Genomic DNA, 9,244 nt, shown 5'->3' with positions numbered 1-9,244 from the left:
TCCGACTGACAGGATCTGACAATTATTTCCTAAATGTCCAATCGGATTCTTCTCCCAATCAACAACGGGAACGATCAGGAGCAGTTTGAATACAGATAATAATGAGGTCAGCCGACACTGGTAATGAAAGGGAAAGTGAAGCATTCACCCAGGGCACAGGGTTGTGCTCATACCTGACTCTGTTAAGTTCCCCAGAGCTGCTCAATTGCTCTGTACACATGCTGCTGCCCCATGCTCTGTACACACACTGCTGGTTAGTGATGGGCATTCCGGCTCTTCTCAGAGAATCGGCTCTTCTGAACCGGCTCCCATTAAAGAGCCGGCTCTTACGGCTCTGAATCGTCTTTTCATTAAATATCACTAGACCACTCAGAATCGGAGTAAAAGCCCCGCCCCCGTCTCCATGACAACTCCAGACTGCTTCTCTGACTGGGGCAATCCCTCCTGCTACTGCTCTGCTCCGCCCCATACACTCCTACAAGCTGCAAGAGGAGGACTACATCTCCCAACATGCCTCAGCGCCCTTTATTACAGAGCAAAGCAGAGCTGTGTGGGGCGTTGGAGGCATCGGTTCTTTTAAAACTGAGAACCGGCTCTTGTCGTTCGCAGTTCGCGAACGACCCATCACTACTGCTGGTCTATGCTCTGTACACACGCTGCTGTTCCATACAAAGTCGCCCCCCCCCCCCAGTGTTTGCCTATGTTTCCTATCCTAAAATAGCTCACTGAACTCAATACTGCCCAATCCATACAAGAATGCAGCTAGGCCTTATGGGGGAAGTGTATCATTGTAGAGATTACTAGTGGTACGTAACATACATAGTTACATAGTTATTTGGGTTGAAAAAAGGATAGGATAGGATTTTCTGCTTTTCCTTTATAAAATTCACAGGAATCGTTACGTGGATAGCACAATACATCTGTTATGTAAGTAGAAGTAGTATTTATCTACTTGTATATGTGTTTTTTATTTCTAGGTTAGCATGGGTGTCGCTTGTTCTTTAACTACTTGCTGAAAGGAAATACTCACCAAGTGGCAAACTGGCTTCCAGAGTGTCTGATTGTCTTTCACTCTCAAAGCCAGAGCTGGACAGGGAAAAGAAACAAGGAGGCAATAGTAAACAACAAAATCTCAAGCACTTTAAAAATGCAAAAAAGTGAGGGACCATAACAAACTAGGCTGGTTACACGACAGACACTGCTAAAATTGTCCTGAAGAAGTAGGTACTATGCCACCAAGAAACGCATTGCCAAGTCAAAATAAAAATCAATGATAAATTCTGTGTCATCTTAGAGGTAAACCACCTCCTTTTTTAACTTTTTGTTGTTTTTAATGCAATTCTCTTACCTGACCACTTTTTTCATAAGAGTGACTATTAATCAAGAAAGCCCATTTGATACAAGTGAAGATGGGCATTCTCCACAGACCTTTTTGGTTGGTTGTCCATCTAAGCAACTAACTTTTGTGAGTACCGTTCTGATGATCTTCCTCCCATATGCAAGGCATACTACACTATCTGGTTGTATTCTGTTGTATTCTGTGATAACTTTTTCTTAAGTGATGAGATTAGGGGGGTTAGCATAAAGCTAATTACAGGCTAACTACATTTGATAAATAGATAGAGAAAACAGGGAGTGCTGGTAACCTAAGGTAAGGAATAAACTATTTCTGATGTAATCAATGGTATATACATTCCTAAAGTGCAGCCATCAACGAGTCTGACTGATGTGGTAAGTAATATGTTTGAGGTTGCAGTAAATCCACAGTACATACAGGTAGGATATATAATCCAGGTAAGGTTAAATAGTAGACTAGATGATGTCTGTGTCGCGATATTTTAGGTGATGCATACAAGTTTACAAGGTGCATCACTTACGGGAGGCATCTTCAGAAGGCTTGTAGAAACACAAGAGTCTCAGTTGGCAACTCTGTGTATGGCGGCAGTGCTCCTGCACACTCAGGATAGTGCTTCCGATAGTGGGGCATTCTTCTGATAATGTGTACATGTGATACATGATCAATACCTTCTGATCATTTCTGATCGTTCATAGGAAGAATAATTTGTAACGATCGTTTGGCAAATTGTTTCATTAGTGGCCACCTTAACACCACCAGATGTCAAGCGATGACACACGTGGTGCTATAAAGGCTGCTATTTAGATGCATTTTAACAGCACCCAAATGGCTAAAATGCAGTCTAGCAATGTTGTTGCAGTGGTAATGCTCTTTGAAAATTCCCATTCCTGGTGATGTATTCCTGTTTTGGGACCCCTTCTCATCAATCAGCGACCCCATAATAGTTGGACCATCAGAGTTACAATGTGTACAGTCCTAAGAGAGAAAATGGAGATATCAGTAACTTTTTATCTCAGGTCATTTCAAGAAAAGTGCTTCATGTACTGTCAGACATAACAATAACTAAACTGATGCACCCTCCCCAAAAAATATTAGGCAGACAGCATAATTGCCCCCCCAATATATAAACCCAAATATTCCACCCATATAGATAGCTATAGGTGTCCTCCCCAGTACTGGTAGTCGGATGTTCCTCCCCAGTAGAGGTAGCCTGATAAACAACCCCACATCCCCCCCCCCCCCACCCCAGTACAAGTAGCAAGATGACCCTTTCCTTCTCAGTATATGTAGTCCGATACCCCCAATTCTCCCCTTCAGTGTAGGTAACCAGATGCCTCCCCTTTTCAGTGTAGTTAGCCAGAAGTCCCTACCCCTTCAGTGTAGGTAGGCAGATGTTCCTCCCCTTAAGTATATAGTCAGAAGACCCTCCCCTGTAGTGTATGTAGGAAGATGCCCCTCTTCTTCATATATAGGTAGCCAAAAGTCCCTCCCCTTCAGTGTAGGTAGGCAGATGTCCGCTCCTTCCAGTGTAGGTAGACAGCCGGATGACCCCCCATTGACTCACCTGCTCATGACTCCACCTCCGCTCCAGCACCGCATCTTCACTTTTCCTTCTTCAGTCAGCCGCTTTGTGTCCGCGACATTCTCTCATATGACTAGAGACATTCTCCAGCTGGCATCTCTAGCCATATGACCCCTGTTACAGATGGGTCATATGACTAGAGACATTCTCCAGCTGGCATCTCTAGTCATGTGACCCATGTTACCGATGGGTCATATGACTAGAGTCACTGGCTGCTGGAAAATGACGGAGTGACGCAAAACAGCTGACTGGGGGGAGGAAAGTGGAAGATGCGGCGCTGGAGTGGAGGCAGAGTCATGAGTCAAGAGACGGTGAGTACTTTGGTACTTTGTTACTGGAGTGAGTACCTTGATACTGGAGCCTGAGCACTCCCAAATTGCTGTATCCGGAGACATATGCCCCCCCCCCCCCTTGCGTCCCTTTAGCTATGCCTCTGAACACTGTTCAACCTCCCAGATTTTTTATTGTTGCTAAGGATGAGCTGAGGACCATGCAATTACTCACAAAATATAAATATTTGTGCTTAGTCCTCTGGGCTTAAAGAAGTTGTTCTGTCAAATACCTTGTTGTGAATTAAGGAAGCTGAAACCTGACAGACTATGTAAAAACAACATAGAACTCCAGACCAGGGCCAGATCAGCAAGCCTCCTAGGCAACTGGTATTGTTTAAAAAGAAATAAGTATGGAGCCTCCAAATTCTTCTCACTACAGTTGTCCTTTAACAAAGAAGAAGTAATCAATTTGGAATTGAACGTAACCATTATTTATATAAAAAATCATTATTTCTAATGTTGGCAATGACCAGGGTCAGATTTACCATAAGGCACTGTAGGCATGTGCCTACAGGCACCTGATGATGGAGAAGTGGCTCACTCCCCTACCCAAGAGGGTACCTCTAGCTACTTAATGCTAAGGGACAACTGTAGCTACCTACCAGGCAAGGGAAGTAAGGGAGAAGTGACAGCTAAGGCCAGCCAGCCCACTTGCAGTGTGGTTCGGTGGGGAGTTTGTAGGTTTATGGAGGGCGAAGTCTAAGGTGCCAGGACATCTGTGCCTATAGGCTCCGGTGAGGTAAATCCGGGCCTGGCCATGACTATATTTCCTATTCATTTTACAGTGTTTCTTAATCAGACTAATTTCATAGCTATTTCCATAGAAAACAAAGGCATTCCTAAATGACCTTAAAGAGAACCCGAGGTGGGATTTTATTATGCTAGTGGGGCACAGAGGCTGGTTGTGCACACTAACACCAGCCTCTGTTGCCCCATGGTGTGCCTCCATGACCCCCCTGCGTGCCGCTATACCCCCGCAGTGCTGGCGACACGCAGCGTGTCGCCAGCACAATGTTTACCAAAGCGCTGTCTGTCAGCGCCGCTCCCCCGCCTTGTCCGTATCGGCGCTACCCGCCTGTGTCTCTTCCCTCCCGCTGATTGGAGGGAAGTGACGCGGGCGGGTAGCGCCTATACGGAGGAGGCGGGGGAGCGGCGCTAACAGACAGGCAGAGGTAAACATTGTGCTGGCGACACACTGCGTGTCGCCAGCACTGCGGGGGGTATAGCGGCGCGCAGGGGGGTCTTGGAGGCACACGATAGGGCAACAGAGGCTGGTGTTAGTGTGCACAACCAGCCTCTGTGCCCCACTAGCATAATAAAATCCCAACTTGGGGTTCTCTTTAAGCTTTTGAATGGTAGTGTAAGTGGTAGTGTATGTTATAAAAGCAGATGCAAAAAGCTATTACAAAAGTCTTATTCAAATTATTTGACGTTTGAATTATTGTTGCAGCTAGGTTGGCATGACTGAAAAAAGGTACAATTTGTCCTGTATTTCATTCTTTCAACAGGGCTGCCAGGCAACTGGTATAGTTTAAAAGGAAATAAATATGGCAGCCACCATATCCCTCTCACTTCAGTTGTCCTTTAAGCCACATACTCTCTGGCAGTGCCGGCCCTGTGAGGTGGTAATGTTTGTTGCCTTCTGCTCCGCTACACCATCCAGATTGATCCCATTTGCCTGAGAGCCATCTCCAGCTTCTGTGTCCGCAGTAGAACTGGCTGCTAAGATCCTAATTGGCAGTACTTGCTAAATGGACTCGTACGTCAGGTACACGTGCAGGACTTACATGGAAAGTGGCTCCTCCCACCTACGTATTTCAACTGACACTTCATCAGGGCGTGGTTCTTAACAAATATTTTAAAACTGTCAGTTCCCATGCTGATAGGAAAATATTGAGCTGTTAGACTTCTTTCAGATGGGCAGCTGAAGGTGGTGAATTCACCGCCTGTCAGCTGCTCTCATGCACTTGCTGGGACGCTTGCTAGCACTCAGTGCTAGCGGTCAACAGGCAGCCCCCCATAGAGTCACACCTGAGCATGGCTTTGCTCAGAAGTGACTTGTTTTTTTTTTTTTTGCTGGGTAGTAACACCACTGCGTGCCAAGGGCTAACACGCGTGGTGTCACAACCGCTGCCCTTTGGCTGCTTGTAAATTGCTCCCAAATGGAACTTGTGTGTGGCAGATGGGAGGCTGAACTGCTCAACAAGCGTGCAGTTCAGATGTCTGTCTGAAAGAGGCCTTAGACACCAATGTTAGAATCTGTTAGGAGTTCCTGAAAGTAACTGGTAAGACCGTTAGAGCTAATGATAGCTAGGCAGACAGGTCAGCGCTCAGTCAACATTACTTAGAGGGGTTTGGGTTACTTAGGTAAAAGGTTAGTGCTGGGCACTTGACAAGTGTTAAATGTGGGGCTAGTGGATGAGGAAGCAGCTCAGTTGAGGTTGGGGTTACGATGTTTAGGGAGCTGAGGGAACAAAAAATTGAGTATTCCAAATCCAGTGCCCAGATATATCAGCACGAAGACCACATGTCAATACAACTGTGTTCTGTAAAAAACAGCAGTTATTAACCCATTGTTACTTCTCCTGAAAGTAAACTATAGCATGGCAGTGTCTCAATTTAAAAATACAAATAAAAACATTATTTTACCAGTTTTCCACAGCTTCTGCATTGTTTAATCACTTCATTTTCTTCAGTATTCGAAGACATCTCCTGGGAGCATATGCTTCCCTTTTCCTCAAAGATCATCGGCAGAGGGGGCATTGGTGCCCACAGGTCTTAAAAGATTTCAGTAAACAGCTCTTGCAGAATCTAGCATATGCAAAAACTTGTGTCAACTGTGTAACATAAACATCTCAACTGATCTAAGGATGCTGAGGGTCCTGGGGATAGGAAATGAGGGACAACAATAAACAAATGGATGAATTCTTGGCCTTCTTTCACCCTGCAAAAACTTTGTAGACATTAAAGGGTACCTAAGGTGAATACAAGATGCCAGTTTAACTTACCTGGGGCTTCTTCCAACCTCTTGAAGTCCTCCTGGACCCTTGCCGTTATATATCACTGCTCCATGCATTAGCAGTGCCCTGAAAGCTGGCCAACTCGGATGGTCGTGGGCTACTGTGCAAGTGCAGCCCTGTCCGCACACCTCCTCGATCACGCTTGTATAGCCAGGAGCTTTCTGCGCATGTGCAGTACCAACTTTTACCAACTGTCCAAACGCAGAACCATGGGACTGCAATCAGGAGGCCGGGGCCGCACATGCAGCTGTCAGAAGGCCACTGCTGCTTATCAGAGGAGTAAGGAATGATCTCAAGGGCACAGAAGAACTAATTAAAAAACACAAAAAAATCATGGTGTTTTGCTTTAAACGGACCCTGAGCAGTGATTAAAAAATGAAATTGGGACTTACCTGGAGCTTTCTTCAGCACCCCCTGTAGCCTGCGAGGTCCCTCGATGTCCTCTGGGTCCCGTCCGTGGTCCCGCTGGCGGCTCCGGTAAGTGGGCGGCAAAAGTCGAGCATGCGCAGTACAGGGACCTGGCCGTCCATCACCTGTGGCGTCATCACGCGTGCCGCCGTAAGGGTGCTGCACATGCGTGGAAGTCTTCCTTGTACCGCGCATGCGCAGGACCCATGCGGCGATGACCGTGATGGCACCATAGGTGATGAATGGCTAGGTCTCTGTATTGGGCATGTGCAACTTTAGCCAAAGTCATGCACTTACCCGAGCCGCCAGCAGGACCACAGAGATGACCCAGAGGACAGCGAGGGACTTTGTGGGCTACGGTGGGCTAGAGGAAGCCCCAGGTAAGTCCTGATTTCATTTTTAATCACTGCTCAATTCCTCACCCCATTGGTGCCAGTGCACTGCCGGGCGGGACGTCAGAAACTAAACAAATAGCTTAAGTAGCAGCTGTACTCTCTGCCATCTGGCAAGCCAGATGTCTGACTTCATGCTACCTCTTGTTTGGCCCTCCACTACTTCCCATCAGAATGCTCTGCTGTGTGCCTCCCCAAGCTGTTGAAGCAACACATGTGCAGCACACTGCTGCAGTAGGGTTAAGAGCCAGTTGGGGAGAAATGAGGGACTGAGCGGCCTCAGGGGGGCTTAAAGAAGCCCCAGGTAAGTGCGGAACTTTACTTTAAGGCCTGTAAACACGCTAAATGGATGTCACCCTCTGGGAACATCGATGGACCTAAGCTGTACAGACGCATAGGTAGCCTGCAGGCTAACAACATGTTCTGTTGCAATGCGAGGGATGCTGAGAGCAAACACAGTGGCACAGATATGATGTCACATGGTGGGCGGGGCAAGCGGGGAGGGGGTCACTGTACACACGCCGTATTAGCGGCATAACAACTGCCTCAGCCCACTTTCATCTGACGTGTTTACAGGCCTTAAAGGAATCATCAGCTTATCCGAGGATTCCTCCAGCCCCTTGCAGCCGACATCTCCCACACTGCAGCTTCACTCGCAATGTGAAGATCACATTTAGTGAAAAATTTTAATGAAATCTGACATTACTGACAGGTTTTGGGTTAGTCCATCTCTTCATGGGGATTCTCAGAATCGCCTTTATACTTTACAAAGACATTCCCTGAAAAAGATTTATACAATGCATGGACAGCCTCCCTGCTCACCGTACACTTCTTTGGTAGTTGGACGGAGAAACTGCCATTCACTAAGTGCTTTTAAAAATATAGAAAACCCTGAGAACCCCCGCCCATGAGAATATGGGCTGGTCTAAATATGTGTCGGTTCTGACAGATTTCTACTACTTACTGTACGTGACAGCAACATAGGAGAAAAGTAATGTGTGGCCCATTTTACTCTGGAAGAAATGTACTTCTTATTTGTATATTTTTTCATGTATTTTAAATTTTAAGATTTTCGCGACAGAGGTCCTTTAAGGTGGCCATACATTAGGCGACTTGGCGGCCGATCGACCATCCAATTCGATTATCATAATCGATGAAAATTGATTACATAGACAGTGCAACCAATTTTGGGCCAAAATTGGTTGCATGCGTCGATCGGACATGCTGCAAGATGCAGGGCCGACATGCTCGCTGGGTGCGCGGAAACAGCGTGTGATATCGGGACAAGCAACGAACACGACAGAACCTTCGGTGATCCCCTCCTAGTGTAAAATGTGCCCCGTGCAGTATACTTTACCTGCACACACACCCACGTTAAGCTGGAAATCACGTGGGGCATGTGTATGCGGACGGAAGACAGAGCCAGCAGCAGACACCGATAAGTAAAGTATAATGCATGGGAGACATAAGGGGTGCATTTTACATTATGGGGGACATTGCCGGGGGATGGTGAGGCAGCGTCGCAAGGCTGATTCCCAGGAGATTTTATGCTGAAATCGATCGAGTATCGCCCTGCGCTGTGTGGGCAGGCAGCAGATCTCTATCCGATCAGACAAAGATGTATGGGCACCTTAAAGTGGATCCGAGATAAACTTTTACTCATTGCATAATTGTGTTCCTTTCAAATAGTTTATAGAGCATTCCTCAAGCCAAATACTTTTTTTGTTTTGTTTTAATACTTTAATACCCTATAAACTAAACAAGCCTCGTCTACAGCTTTCTCCAGTGCCTTGGCACTCTCAGATCCATGTAGTAAGGGCTTATGGGAGCTCAGTCTGGGCAGGAGGATGTTACTAGCCAGTGATTTCAGAGGCAGAGGGGAGGAGGAGAGGGGAGTGAATTTGTCACAGGCTGAGGGCTGGAGATGCAGATCAGCTTGCCTGTGTGTAATGTGACAAACAGAACATGGCTGCCCTCATTGTATCACAGGAAAAAATAATCATAAACCGTTGAAGCTGTTTGCAGCTAGATTTGCAGTGTAAACTATCTAAACTTTAGATAATACATATAGACAAGTTATTTGTTATAGTTAGTTTTTCATCTCAGATTCGCTTTAACTCTTGTACATAACGAAAAAATAAAAGTCCAGTCTA

The sequence above is a fragment of the Hyperolius riggenbachi genome, chromosome 5 (genome assembly GCF_040937935.1).
Source record: "Hyperolius riggenbachi isolate aHypRig1 chromosome 5, aHypRig1.pri, whole genome shotgun sequence".
NCBI lineage: Eukaryota > Metazoa > Chordata > Amphibia > Anura > Hyperoliidae > Hyperolius > Hyperolius riggenbachi.
This window is presented reverse-complemented; position numbering follows the sequence as displayed.